This window comes from Castor canadensis, chromosome 8 (genome assembly GCF_047511655.1).
Source record: "Castor canadensis chromosome 8, mCasCan1.hap1v2, whole genome shotgun sequence".
Lineage (NCBI taxonomy): Eukaryota > Metazoa > Chordata > Mammalia > Rodentia > Castoridae > Castor > Castor canadensis.
The window spans coordinates 5,511,397-5,526,789 of NC_133393.1; the positions used below are offsets into that span (position 1 = coordinate 5,511,397).

Genomic DNA, 15,393 nt, shown 5'->3' on the forward strand with positions numbered 1-15,393 from the left:
AGAAGGTGGCACACATTGGTTGATTTTGCATCAGATTTGAAATTCTATTGGTTAACATATTTCTACTCAATTCTTGGCTGAAGCTCACTTAATACTACCTTTTAGTATGGGAACTCAAATTTCTCAAAAAATATGAATGAATTTAGATACCTTACGTTTAATCAGGGCATAATAGCTGAAGCCTGTAATCAGGAGGTGGTGATGAGGAGGATGGGAGTGTGAGGCCAACCAAGGCAAAAAGTTCATGAGACCCTATGTTTTTCTTTTTGGTGGTACTGGGGTTTGAACTCAGGGTCTCATGCTTGCTAGGCAGGTGCTCTACCACTTGAGCCACGCTGCCAACCCTCAATTTTTCATTTAAATCCATATCTTACACTATTGCTTCCACAATATATATTCACATACATATATACACACACATGTATCTATATATATATACATATATATTTGTGGTACTGGTGTTTGAACTCAAGACCATCATGCACGCTAGGCAGGCGCTCTACCACTTGAGCCACTCCACAGCACTTTTTTGTGTTGGGTATTTTCAAGATAGGGTCTCAGAGAACTATTTGCCCAGGCTGGCCTCAAACCGAGATCCTCCTGATCTCTGCCTCCTGAGTAGCTAGGATTACAGGTGTTAGCCACCGATGCCTGGCCTGAGATCTCATATTAATCAATGGCTGGACACAGTGATGCATGCCTGTCTTCCCAGCTACATGAGGAAGGACAAAAAGGAGGATTGCAGGGAATAAAGTGAGACACTATCTCAAAAATAACCAACACAAAGGGCTGGCAGAGTGGTTCAAGTAGTAGACCAGCTGCCTAGCCAAGTGCAAAGATCTGCATTCAAACCCCAGTACTGCAGAGAGAGAGAGAGGAGATGAGACAGATCTTAAACTTAAAATATGTTCATATGAGAATTGTCTAATCATAAATGGTCCGTCAAAAAGAGAGCATCTGCTCCTGCAGTAACTGGCGTGTAGTTCTGGTCAGGTGCATGTTGACTCTGGAGGTCTCTCACCCACAAATGAGGGGTTATGGGAGTATTCCAGTTATACCTGTCTCGAATATTCTGTGATTCCAAAGTGGGACTCTCACACAGCCCTAGTTTGCTTCTAGCTCCCTTTCTTACAGGGTGCTGACAAGGAATTGAGCACATTTCCCATGCATCTCTAAGGCTAGACTTTGAGCACAACATACAATACGAGGTGCCCTACACCCAGGGAAGCTCTGACAGTCTGTGGGTTTGTAATTCCCATCCCCCAAGTGAATCTGCACTGCCTGAGAAGGCAGCCTGAAATGTGAACTAAGGTGAGACCCTCCTCCTCATCTATATTTAATATCTCACTTTTGTTGGCTTCTTTCAGATTAGACTCAAACGTTTACAGGATATAGCTAAGAAAAAAATTTGTAATCTTTTACAGCACACTTTAAATTTATCCCAGTGTTGGAGAGAATTGGTGGACGGTGATTTAATGTCCTTTCTAAATGAGGTCAAGGGACTAAATTACGTCTCAAGTGTCACACAAGTCCAAGATCCAGGTGCGTGTGGACTGAGCCCCAGGACCTGTTCTGGGATTTGAAGTGAGCTTTCTGAAGAAGCAGAGGCACGAATGGAGTAAGACTCAGAGTTTGGATCAAAGGAAAATTGCGAAGTTGGAGGAACACAGACACCAGAGAAGATGTGCTGTTCTAGAGGTGGGAACTCTCTAAAGACCTGCATGACATCAGTAATCTCAGCAGCCTTGCAGATCACTCACAGGACTCACCCCCTGTTCAGAGGGGGTTCTAAGGCGGCCGCTGGGCACCAGGCACCTCTTGAAGTGAGGCACAGGGGTGCTTTTCTCCCGTGTCTGGGCACCACTGGCTCTCTTCTCATTTTTCAGATGAGGAATAACCTGCTCAAGGTGCATGGTCTGCGCCCTCCTCTTCCAAAACTGGTGCTGACATTGGAGCTAACCCCATCTGGGAGATTCCAGAGAAAGCAACTCCAGACCTGTGCTTCTGTGTACCACGAGAGTTGCATTTGCTCAGGTCTTGATGGCAGCTTCTTTCTAGCTGGGGGTGATGGTCTGTCTGTAAGTGACATCAGTGTAATTTTAAATTATTTGGTAAATCCACATTGTCCAAGGAGGATATCTAGTCATGAATGAGAGAAGAGATGTTTGGAGAATCACTCAAATACCTAAATATTAAAATATCTGATTTAAAGCTTTGGCTCATTTTTATTAGGATATAATGTTCATACAACTTCATGGGGTACTTTGTGACCATTTAACATATGTATTCAGTGTGTAATGATCAAATCAGGATAATAAGCATTTCCATCTCTTCAAATGCTAAGCTTATTTTTGTATTTGGAAATTGTATACTCTTCTGTATTTGTTTTGAAATGTTTTAGATTATCACAGCCCAGTTACCTGACTATGCTGTAGAGAACCAGAACTAGCCAGGTGTGGTGCTACACGCCTGTAAGTCACAGCACTTGGGAATGTAGGCAGGAGAATCCAGAATTCAGGATCAATTCAAGGCCATCTAGATTACATAATAAAACCCTGACTAAAATAAATAAAAGAAAATAAATTCTTCCACTCAGCTATCTTTGCCTGGGCAGGTCTTAAAACACTGTATCCCTCTGCCTCTACCTCCCAAGTAGCTGGGATTACAGGTGTGTGCCACCACATCTGGATACTAATGTTTTGACAAAGAGAACACTTGGGAAGTGTTAGACAACGTGGTTCATAGTGAGAAAAGCAGGATTTCTACCCAATTATATCTCACCATCACTCAATAACCATGTGACTTTCTCAGATTCCAGAACATATGCATAGATTACATGGTCTGCAAAGATGTAAGTGGCGAGGTGAAATGGTGAAACTGACTGGTGGCAGTGAGACTAAGTTCTGTTTCCAGTACACCTAGGGTACCAGAGTGGCTCATCTGAGGTGTCAAATCTCCAGGAGGGTGGGCTTGGGCCACAGAGCCATTTTACAAGACCTGGAGGTTCTCCCCAGAATTCCTAGCCAATCACTTCCCATGCTGGGAAACCAAGGGTGTTACTACCAGGACAGGACCTGTGAGAGGTTGCAGTGGATTGGCTGTTAGATAACACACAGTGGAGCAAGACTATAAAATCACCCAGGGCTCCCTAGCTTCCCCTCTAAAAGGCCAAGGCTAGGTGGTTGCCTTTCAGGGAATAAAATCCTCAGTTTCTTCTGGACTACACACACTTTGGGGCTGGCCCTGCCCCCTCAGATCTGCCTCCTAGACCTTCCCCCACTGTATTTAGCCACAGCACTTAGTGGCTGGTTGTTGAGGAACCACAGCCATTTCCAGGGCCTTTGTCCTGCTGTCCTTAGAGACTTACTTGCATCACCTGTCCCTGACTTAGATGCCACTGTCCAAAGAGGCCCTCCCTAACTCATTCCTGCCTCCCCCACAGTTTGCTGACTTGGCTTCATTTTTCTTTGTCACATTTCATTGTCTTGTGCTCATTTGTCTTCCAGCTCTTGCCTAGTGCACAGGAGAGACCTAAATATTTGAGTAAGTGAATCTGAATGGATGAGCCTAAGATGAATGCCACGCCCCCTCCCCACCCCCCATTTCAGAAGCTGTGACCTTGTCTCATGTGTGAAGGGTGATGTGTCTTCACAGCCCTCAGGTTGTCAGTAAGACAGCTTTCTTAGCTCAGAAGAGTAGACCCAGGTGCAGTTTAGAATGGAGCACATGACGGGAACAGTCAGACCCCACCAGTGTTAAGAATTAATGAGCTTTATGGTCTTCTGCAAGCAATGTATAAATTCTGCTGTTCTGTGCCATTTGGATTTAGAACTGAAGACAAAAATACTTGTGAAGGTGAAGGACACATTGGATACTATTTTTAGAGCCTTGCTACAAATGAGATGGTTGTTTTTTAGGGGCACTCAGTTCAGGCTTATTGGATTTTATAACCTCTCACGTGTTTTTCACACTATAGAATAGGAACAGTGTTCACCCCAACTTTTTTAGTTCTAACAACTGAATAAACAGCTCCTGATACAAAGGGAATAGAGGGAGCCTGGCATTGGTGGCTCATGCCTATAATTCTAGCTCTTTGGGAGACTGATATCCAGAGGATCACAGTTAGAGGCCAGCCTGGGCAAATAGTTCACAAGACTCCCATCTCCAAAATAACCAAAGTGAAATGAACTGGGGCCTATAGCTCAAGCGGTAGAGCACCTACTTTGCAAGTGCAAAGCCCAGAGTTAAAACCCCATAATAACACAGTCCAGCAAAGAAAGAAATCTGTAGGTCATACTATTGTTAATAATCTTCAAGCTTGCTGGTCGTGGCAGTGCATACTATAATCCCAGTACTTGGTCAAAGGGTAGTGAGTTCAAGACCAGCCTGGGCTGCATTGCAAGACCCTGTGTCAAAAACCCAAAGCAAACCAAAATACGTCCATGCTTCTTGCCACTTCCGATGGTCAGTTGTAGCTGGGCCGTGGGGATGTGCCCACAAAGCAAAATGGGTGCAGTGATTTGTCAAAGAGCTTCATGGCACAGCCTCGGACAGTATGACAAGGACTCCTCATTTGTTGCCCTTACAAGTAACTTTTTAGGCAGATTAGAGACACAGAGCATTCAGCAGCAGCTGGGGAGACCAGGCGGGTGGATTGCAATGTGATGAGGGGCAAAAACAAAGGATCATAGCTGAAGGCCAAGGTGGGGTAGACAAAGGGACAGAGCAGCAGAGATGGGGGTGATAAATAGCCCACGGCACAGGAAACAGAATTAAGAGCAAAGGGAAGGAAGTGACCTTTACAGAGAGACACTTGAAACTGTGGCATTACTTTTCTTCCTTCTCCTGTGAAAACTGAGCTAATGTCCATTAACTTTTTCTGTTCCTTCCCCCATGTCAAATTTTTCTCAAACCAAGACCCAGGAAAATCACTGGCTGGAAACACCACTAAATTTTAATAAAACCAAAGATGCTAACTGCACTCTTGTTTATAATTAAAGCAGCGGTAACAACTTCACAACCACCATTAGGTTACATAAAGCAGGTGCATCTTTCACGGTTAGGCAGTCAAACGTACTTTGAAAGAAAATGTAAGTGTGGGAAAATGGTCGTGGAAATATCATTATCAACCACTTTATTTCATCTTTTCGCAATTATTTAAAATATTTGTGTACAAAAAAGACAGGGAGTATATACATCAAAATGTCAACAGTAGTTACATCTGGGTGGGAGAATTGTAGGTGATTTTTGTTTTCCCCTTTGAGTTTTTCTGATTTTGTCAGAGTTTCTGCCACATTATAATAGGAGTGTCATTCTATTTTTTTTTGGAAAGAATCAGCTCCTCACCTAGTAATTAATTTACCTGAAATGAACAACTGTCAGAAAATGAGAGGAAAGTTCTTTCCCCTTGTAGATACTGCTCTTGGTTTCCAAATCATGATCTCATATAAAAAGAACCTTTTGATTGTAGAGGGGTAAGGGGCTTTGTGATCTTGAACAAATCATTGAGCATTTTTCAAATGGATCCTAAATCCCTGGTGTGTGAGAAAAGACACAAGCTGGGTGCCTGTGGCTCACACCTGTAATCCTGGCTCTTGGGCAGCCGAGACCCAAAGGTTCGTAGTTTGATGTCAGCCTGGGCAAATAGTTCACAGGACCCCATCTCCAAAATAACCAGAGCAAAATGGATTGGAAGTGTGGCTCAAGTGTTTAAAGAGCCTGCTTTGCAAGTACAAAGTCCCGAGTTCAAAACCCAGTCCCACCTAAAATGGGGGGAGAGAGAGGAAAGGGTGGGGGAGAGAGAGGCAGAGACAGAGAGAGAGGAGAGAGAGAATCCAGAGGTTCAAGTTCATGCTCTGATAATTACTACTCTTAAACTCCGGATGAATCTGCTCCCTCAGAGCCCAGAGCCTGTTTCCTCATCTGTAAAGTGCAGAATGTCACTATCCTGAGGACCTACCAAAATGATCACTGAGTCTCAGAAACCCTGAATGGTATGGAAAGCAAGGCTGGGCACTCTCCGAAACAGTTTTCTTTGGGGCAGTATCTTTTACTACAAGGCCAGAGAAGAGCTGGTTTGAAAGATAAACTTCTATAAGGAGCAAACTGCCCATGACAGCAGTGAGTCACCCTGGCTGACTGGGGCAGAGACAGGGGAGACAGGAAGTTCCTGCAAGTTCAGGAAGTCCACCAAGGTCTAGGGCAGAGATGCAAGTTCAGACATTTCCAAAACACGGTCTGGGCTTTGCAGCTGTGTTTTGACTGCTCTGCCCTCTGGCAATGTCAGTTTCCACCTACCCTAGCTACCGATGAATCCCTTCTGTGAGAGCTCACTAGCCATCTTGACACAGTGGGAGAGAACTGGGTTCCAGTTCTCATCAACAAACACTCTCAGCTTCAGGGTCATAGTCAGGCACACTGGTCAAGCTGCAGTGCTGGATACTGGCAAGGTAAGAGTTCCCTTTTCTCACCTGCACACCCATGGACCAAGGACCATTGTTATATGGTCCTTGTCCCCCTTAGGTCCAATTCTTTTTTTATGGGTGTGGGACTGGGGTTTGAACTCATGGCTTCACTCTTGAATGGTAGGTGCTCTACCATTTGAGCCATACCTCCAGTCCATTTTGCTTTGGTTATTTTGGCGATGGGATCTCGAGAACTATTTGTCTGGGCTGGCCTCGAACCTTGATCCCCCTGATCTCAATCTCCCAGGTAGCTAGGATTATAGGCATGAGCTATGGGCACCCAGCTGGGTCCAATTCTTTAAGCATCCCTTCTCTCCTCTGACCCTCAGTTCCATATAGAACTAACACTTGAGAAATAAGACACGTGATGATCTAACTCGGGATAACGGGAAAACATTTCCACAGACATAGTCACACACAGTTCTTTGTATCTATTCAGATTCTGGGTCATTTGGGTTTATTTGTAGATGTTGCCAAGATGAATCAGAAATTTGAGGAAACTATTTGTCCTTGGAGAAGGACAATGGTCAGGATGGTTGTTTGTTGCTTGCTTTCTGCTGATTTTGAATTTGTGAAGACTACTTCACTGTCCCTGGGGAAGTATCTAAAAAGAAAAGTTTGTTTTCTTAAGTGAACTATGTTCTCTGAGTACATTAAACTATCAGAATATCAACCCTGGACTCTGTTGATAGCATGATTTAGAAAATAAGCATTTCTTTTTCTCTCTAGTTTTATCTTGTCTAAGGAGTAGAGGAGATTGTTCTCTAACTGCTGGTGTATGTGTGTGTGTGTGTGTTAGGGTCTGGATGAGATGGTTACTTTTATTTTGTGATTTTTATTTCTTTTTTTTTCAAACAAATTCTACATCCCACTATACAAGTGGAACACTAAGTCTTGGTGAATCTAAAAGATTTTCTCCAAGACGACTCAACCAAACAGACTAATTACAAATGCCCTGTATGTCCTTTAAAGAAACCACTGCATTTAGTGAAAATGAGATTGTTACACAATGACTTTTGAGGCTAACTTTAAAGCAAGTCATGTGTCCCTCCTGTTGCTCTGACCCAAATATGAGACAAAGAGTCAAAGTTGTACACATGCCCCCTAAATCAGTCTGGAAGCTCTACCCAAGCAATTGGGTTGATTACAAGAATGCAAGCCTCATTTGTCACCACTGCAATGCTTCATCACTTGGGTTCATTGAGTGGTTCTGTTAGTGCCTGAGAGGCCTTTGGGGAGGAAGCCCTGAGTCCAGGGCCATGACTAACATTGGGCCACCTGTTCTCTCTGGACCCAGGTGTCTAAAGTAGGGAGGAGATGCTAGCATAAACTCTCTCAAGGAGATGCCTTTGTACTACACTAACCAACAACTGCTAGAAGAGGTCTGAAGCCACGGTTGAGAGCATTCTTCAGAAGACTGATGGGGAAGAGAGAGGACAGCACTGTGGTCACCAATAATCTTTAAGTTAGTCCAAAGCTGAGGAGCCTTAGTACTGACAGAAGGTGTTCTAAACAAAATGGGAGCTTACCCTAATTTCACTTTTACAAACCCCTGCTTTCTGTCCAACTCCACTTTACACCACCACTGGGATCTCCAAAGCATTCTTCTGCTCTCGTTTTTCCAAACTAAAACCTTCTCTCAGAAAATAATTGGTAAGTTCACCTGCATGGTGAGAGTGGATGAACTGTTATCTTCTGGAACCGTCTGCATATGAAGCCTGAAAACCAAAGTAAGAGTCTCTGTGATTTCAAGCACTGGGGAGATGGATAAGAGGTAGGACTTGCTCCGGGGGCACAGAGTATTGAGGCGGGCAAGTCAGGGGTAGAGCAAGTGTTTTCATGAAGGAAGAAGTCATTAGTAAGGTATCCAGGGGGCAATGGAGACAGTGGAAGCTGAAGAGGCAAAGAGCAGAAACCTGGAACCTAAAGCTCACATTGCAAGTGATCTTTTTCCCTTGGCCACATGATTCAGTGAAAGAAAGTGTGTAGGTAAACCACACTCTTTCTCACTTTCACCCACCCATCCATCCACTCATCACCCACTCATCACCCATCATCCACCCATCCATCCACTCATCATCCATGTAGTTAGAGACTAGATATCTGATGTAAGCACCTGCTTTCACTCCGTCTGCCCCAGAGTGAATTAGACCAGCACATTAGGGCTGGTCTAATTCTGTGACTCAAGGTCACATTCCATGACATGGGAAAATAGTCTGCCACGGACTCAGCATTTACCTTCCTGAGATTCTCCATCGATTGTCTGGATGGCACCTCGCACACCTGGGAATTTCTGCTCTTCCATGTTCATCGAAGGAAGTTTCATGTACAACATGTAGTGATGGGAATTCACACAACAAATCAGAATTTATTTTATGGAACACCATCTCCCGAGGCAAATGCATTTAACATCGTTGTACCATTTGAGTTTGCAACCTAGGAGAGCTTTAGAGGTCTGCCTTCACTTGCAAAAGCGTAGCTTTCGTGTTTAGCTTTGCAGCCCTTCGTCACCTGTGTCCTAAGTTTACAAATGAAGAGGGGCTCATCAGGCCAGACACACAGAGCCTTGTGCTCTTTTCCCCCTTGGAATGTTCGTAAGTCACCTTGCACTGGTTCCTCCAGATCCTATTATGTTTGCAATCTAGCCATATTTTGTACCACAATGCTAACTGCTGGTTAGGAAGTTTAGCTCATCTTGCAGTTAGGGGCTCCCAAGTGTCGCCTGCATGTGTAAACCTCTGTCTCACATGATAGGTTAAGATGGGGGGCTAGCCCCCACAGCGACCCTGCTGGCTCTCAGTGCACTGTCCTGCACTCCCAACACAGCAGGAGGTGAGTGCCATCTGCTCTCTCAGCCCTGCTCCTGACCTGCCCCGGGAGGGCGCCCTTTCCCATCCATTCACCTTTTCTAATTCGCTTACAAGCATCTGTACAGGCAGAGGTGGCCCTGCTGGCTCCCCATCTCTTCACTGCCCTCCTTTGCTCCTTTCTCTACACATCACGGGTCAGGAGGCCAGGCAGTTAACATCGATGAAGTAAAACAACTGGGTAAGATAATAGGTCCCAAGCTGTTTAGATTGCAAACAAGCCTATCACCTGCCCAAGTGAAAGGTCTTTTAAAACCCGTGCTTGCATAACAGACACAGCCAGAGTGAAACCACTGAACAAATTGTACCTGCAGTCTCCTGATCTACAGCCTGCCCCGCCAAGGTGGAGACCAATATTCAAATGGGCTGGGCTCCAGAAAAGGCTGGGGAAAAGCTCCTTGGCACCTCACAGAACCAGAGACTGTCCCCAGGCTCATGGGCTCCACCTGCTGGACTGCTGCTCCCTCTTGCCTGTTCTTTGAGTCTACACCAGGGCTTCTCAACTGGGGTCATTTTTCTCCTGACCCCATTCCCCACCAACCTAGGGACATTTGACAACGCCTGGAGACCCAGCATCAGATGGGTGAAGTCCAGGAATGCTTCCTGGACTTCCAACCCTCTCATGGTGCACAGGACAGGCCAGCAATGAATTATCTGATCCAAAGTGCCAACAGAGCCTGGGCTGAGACATCCTGGGCACACCCTCAATCAAACTGGTCCTTGTTCTTAAGTAGACTTGGCCCTAAGTCTACTTTTGCCCTGGATAGATATTTTCTATTTTGTTCTGTATCCCAAGCCACTGAACAAAAGAGAGGCTGCCCTTACCATCCGTCCATCGCCCCCCACCACTGTGGTTTCTACAAATTCTTTCACTGACTGGAGCTCCATGATTATTTCGTGCCACCTGTGGCTGGTCCTGCCACCTTCCACCCCTAAACGTCAAGCTAGCCCTGCAGGAGCAGTTGAGTGAATCTAACACATTCTTGCTTTTCAGACAGCATGGTTTTAGATTTTTAGTTCTGCTCTGAAGTTTTATATGTAGCAGAGAGGAAAAAGTCCATGATAAACCTTTGCTGGCTCTTTCACAAAGCACTAACTGCTTCCAGCACTGTTAACTAGTGTTTTCCTATTTGGGGTTGTATAATAATTTTGGATTTTTTTAACTGTCAACCCTACCTACCTCTTTATATTGTTTATATTGAGCCTAATTTCAGTATTTGTGACATCCTTTAATTTCTCAATACCGTTCCTGTTTCTTTAAACAATAGATTTCATCTGTGTGGTGTAGACAGTACACCAACCAACCACATCCCAAGATACTCATACGGCCCGGACTTGCTCGCATGCTCTCTTGGAGCATGGGCGAGATGGGGAAACTATCCTGTACTGCCTGGTGAGCACAATATGACCACATGTTAATAAAAGGGGAGAACCTCTCCCAGCAGATCTGACAAGGGAAAAATGGTCACTCACTTGTGCTGCTGGCTTTGAGGTGGAGGAAAGGGACTTGATTGGCAGCCTCTTGGTAAAATAATGAAATACATGAGACAGACTAGCTTATAAAGTAGGAGGTTCAATTAGGGCAGTGTTGGGAGCTGAAAATCCAGCCAGACAGCATAGTGCAGGCTGGTAAGGTTCCATGACAAGTGGGGGGACATGTGCAGGAAGAAACATCACAACTTGAGAGACATAAAAGCCAGATAGCCCCCTGGTGAGAACTACCAGGAGCTCAAATGAGAAATGCTTTCATCCTTTTGAGGACATACCCCCCAACACCCAAGAATGTCCCGCTGGTCTCCACCTCTGGTCCCAATATATCACATAGCAGGGGGCATGAACTCAAGAACGCAGTAGCCTCCAGGAGCTACAGCCTCCAGAAAGGAATCTAGCCTAGTCCACACCTCCATGAGAGATCCATGTTCGACTTCCGGCTTCCCAAATTGTAAGATAATACACATGTTGTTTTCTAAGCCATCAGGTCTGTGGTCACTTTATCACACAGTAAGAAAGGAGCAGAACCCCACATCTTCCACCCTGCTACCCCTTGCCTGTTCTTTGAGGTGTTGCCTCCTCAGAACTCTTCTTGACTTCTAAAGGACTTCTTAACCTTAAAATCCTTTATCTCATTTTCCCCCTTCCCCCATTAGCAAAGAACTATGAGGATATCCCATCTGGCTTTTTCTAGGAGCTATGAAATCGCAGACTTTTGGTTTGCCGATACATCCTGGTGCCTGCCTACAGATCTTTTATTTATTTATTTATTTATTTATTTTGTTTGTTTGCTTGTTTGTTTTTTCTTTTATTCATATGTGCAACAATGTTTGAATCAATCCTCCCCCCTTCCCCCCACCCCTCCCTTACCGCCCCCCCACCCCCTCTCGCTCCCTCCCTTACCCCCTCGCTTCCAGGCAGAAACTATTTTGCCCTTATCTCTAATTTTGTTGAAGAGAGTATAAGCAATAATAGGAAGGAACAAGGGTTTTTGCTGGTTGAGATAAGGATAGCTATACAGGGAGTTGACTCACATTGCTTTCCTGTGCATGTGTGTTACCTTCTAAATTAATTCTTCTCCAACTAACCTTTTCTCTAGTTCCTGGTCCCCTTCTCCTATTGACCTCAGTTGCTTTTAAGGTATCTGCTTTAGTTTCTCTGCGTTGAGGGCAACAAATGCTAGCTAGTTTTTTAGGTGTCTTACCTATCCTCACCCCTCCCTTGTGTGCTCTCGCTTTATCATGTGCTCAAAGTCCAATCCCCTTGTTGTGTTTGCCCTTGATCTAATGTCCACATATGAGGGAGAACATATGATTTTTGGTCTTTTGGGCCAGGCTAACCTCACTCAGAATGATGTTCTCCAATTCCATCCATTTACCAGCGAATGATAACATTTCGTTCTTCTTCATGGCTGCATAAAATTCCATTGTGTATAGATACCACATTTTCTTAATCCATTCGTCAGTGGTGGGGCATCTTGGCTGTTTCCATAACTTGGCTATTGTGAATAGTGCCGCAATAAACATGGGTGTGCAGGTGCCTCTGGAGTAACAGTCTTTTGGGTATATCCCCAAGAGTGGTATTGCTGGATCAAATGGTAGATCGATGTCTAGCTTTTTAAGTAGCCTCCAAATTTTTTTCCAGAGTGGTTGTACTAGTTTACATTCCCACCAACAGTGTAAGAGGGTTCCTTTTTCCCCACATCCTCGCCAACACCTGTTGTTCGTGGTGTTGCTGATGATGGCTATTCTAACGGGTGAGGTGGAATCTTAGTGTGGTTTTAATTTGCATTTCCTTTATTGCTAGAGATGGTGAGCATTTTTTCATGTGTTTTTTGGCCATTTGAATTTCTTCTTTTGAGAAAGTTCTGTTTAGTTCACTTGCCCATTTCTTTATTGGTTCATTAGTTTTGGGAGAATTTAGTTTTTTAAATTCCCTATATATTCTGGTTATCAGTCCTTTGTCTGATGTGTAGCTGGCAAATATTTTCTCCCACTCTGTGGGTGTTCTCTTCAGTTTAGAGACCATTTCTTTTGATGAACAGAAGCTTTTTAGCTTTATGAGGTCCCATTTATCTATGCTATCTCTTAGTTGCTGTGCTGCTGGGGTTTCATTGAGAAAGTTCTTACCTATACCTATTAATTCCAGAGTATTTCCTACTCTTTCCTGTATCAATTTAGAGTTTGGGGTCTGATATTAAGATCCTTGATCCATTTTGAGTTAATATTGGTATAGGGTGATAAACATGGATCTAGTTTCAGTTTTTTGCAGACTGCTAACCAGTTTTCCCAGCAGTTTTTGTTGAAGAGGCTGCTATTTCTCCATCGTATATTTTTAGCTCCTTTGTCAAAGACAAGTTGGTTATAGTTGTGTGGCTTCATATCTGGATCCTCTGTTCTGTCTTCATGTCTGTTTTTGTGCCAGTACCATGCTGTTTTTATTGTTACTGCTTTGTCATATAGTTTGAAGTCAGGTATTGTGATACCTCCAGCGTTGTTCTTTTGACTGAGTATTGCCTTGGCTATTCGTGGCCTCTTGTGTTTCCGTATGAATTTCACGGTAGATTTTTCAATCTCTTTAATGAATGTCATTGGAATTTTGATGGGAATTGCATTAAACATGTAGATTACTTTGGGGAGTATCGACATTTTTACTATGTTGATTCTACCAATCCATGAGCATGGGAGATCTCTCCACTTTCTATAGTCTTCCTCAATCTCTTTCTTCAGAAGTGTATAGTTTTCCTTGTAGAGGTCTTTCACATCCTTTGTTAGGTTTACACCCAGGTATTTGATCTTTTTTGAAGCCTACAGATCTTATTTTGTAAATAAGAACAGGAGACTCCAGGAGGGGCCTGTCAGATTTGTGTAGTCCCCAGATGGCAGGTGGGCACCATACCCCAGCTCCTGACTCATCAGCTGCTCTTATTTATTTTCTTCCCCTTAAAAAACAAGGCTGTTCTACTGATTGAAGAACAAATGTGGGGGGCTGGTGGAGTGGCTCAAGTGGTCAAAGCACCTGCCTAGCAAGCTTGAGGCCCTGAGTTCAAACCTCAGGGCTTTCCCCCTCTGATGGGTGCTGTGGAAACTGATAGATGGCAAATAAAGATTTCCTGGCAAAAGTCCCATGGCACTTAGTTTAGGAAGATGCTCCAGGAAGAATGTTTCATTTTGTCTGGGGTTTTTGGTGGTACCCCAAAAACCTGTCTAGCCTTGCACTTGCTAGGCAGGTGTTCGACTGTTTGAGTCACAGTCTCAGCTCTTTTTGCTTCACTTATTGCACCTTTTTGCATGGCCAGCCTGGACCATAACCCTCCTACCTACACCTCTTGCATTGCTGGGATAATAGGTGTAAGCTACCATGTCTGGCTTGGTTGTTGAGATGGGGTATTGCTAGCGTTTTGCCTGAGCGATCCTCAAACATCAGTCCTCCGTATCTCTACCTTTAGAGTAGCTGGGAACACAGATGACAGCCACCACACCAGCCCTCCAGGAAGATTTTTGATAAGCTTAGGCAGTGGCGTATGTTTATCCATGCTTGGAAAGTCTTTACATTCCTAAGTGTAACAAAACTTTTCAGTTCTGTGATCAGGAAACAAGTTCCTACCCAAAGCTGGCCCTTCTCCGCTAACACCTGCCAGCAGCAGGTCATGCAGTTTCCCCATGTCTTCTCACCCGTGTGTTTGGCTGAGCACTGCACGTGGGCATGGCCTGAGCATGAGCAGGTGAGTGCTGACTTGGAGCCTGCTAATTACGACCCCTTCTGCCTTCCTTCTTCATTAGGAGAAACACTGCCCCCCCATTTTTATGAGACTATGTAGCCCAGGCTGGTTTTGAACTCATGACCCTCCTCCCTCAGCCTGTGGAGTGCTGGGATTACAGATGTATTTAATGTATTCGCTGAGGGAGAATCACGGCCCAGCAACCCTACCTGCTAGAGAGTCGGTTGTTTGCCCTGTGACTGTCGTACACCAGAGTCCTGCATTGCAACAGAAGGTCAACCTACATCCACAAAGTGGTGAAAAGACCAGAACGCAAGAAAAGAATGGTTTCTGCTGAATGTCTACCACTTTCACAGGATAATAAAGTTGAAAAACTGTAAGTCAAAAGATCAGAGGCTGGGGCCTTTCCCCATGCTGAAGTTTCATTTAAACGCACAGAGGTGAAACTCTTGACTGAAACAGTTGAGTTGGGGCAGCAAGGCCCATGCCCACGGTTAACAAAGTGCAGGTTTTCTAGGAAGGGTAACTTGCCACACCTTGGTGATTCAAACTGAGATGGAGGTGAGGCAATGGTAACACAGATGGGAGCTGCACCCACCTGGAAAGCAGGTTAGTCCTAGGCCAGGGGCTAGGGTTGCACTTTCCATGGGAAGCATTCCGTTTGTTTGCCTTAATTACCTATTGTTAATTATGTCATTTGCAGGAAGATGGATGGACCTGGAAATCATCCTGTTACATGAAATAAGCCAAACTGAAAAAGACAAACATTGCATGTTCTCTCTCATATGTGGAATGTAGACCCGAAAAACAAAATGAGTCACGAGAGTAAAACAAAAGGGCAGGGGGAGTA

At 44.5% G+C, this 15,393-nt stretch overlaps 1 protein-coding gene across 2 annotated transcripts in view; it reads left to right on the forward strand.

Annotated features, from left to right (window-relative positions):
* Elovl5 (ELOVL fatty acid elongase 5) overlaps positions 1 to 2,211 on the forward strand; it is an 80,310-nt gene extending 78,099 nt beyond the window's left edge. The window contains exon 9 of one of the 2 annotated variants that reach the window (XM_074081924.1): positions 1,368 to 2,211. The gene's annotated coding sequence lies outside the window, so the exon portion shown is untranslated. The remainder of the gene's footprint in view (positions 1 to 1,367) is intronic. The other variant, XM_074081922.1, reaches the window with a different exon arrangement.
* Positions 2,212 to 15,393: the final 13,182 nt, after the last annotated feature.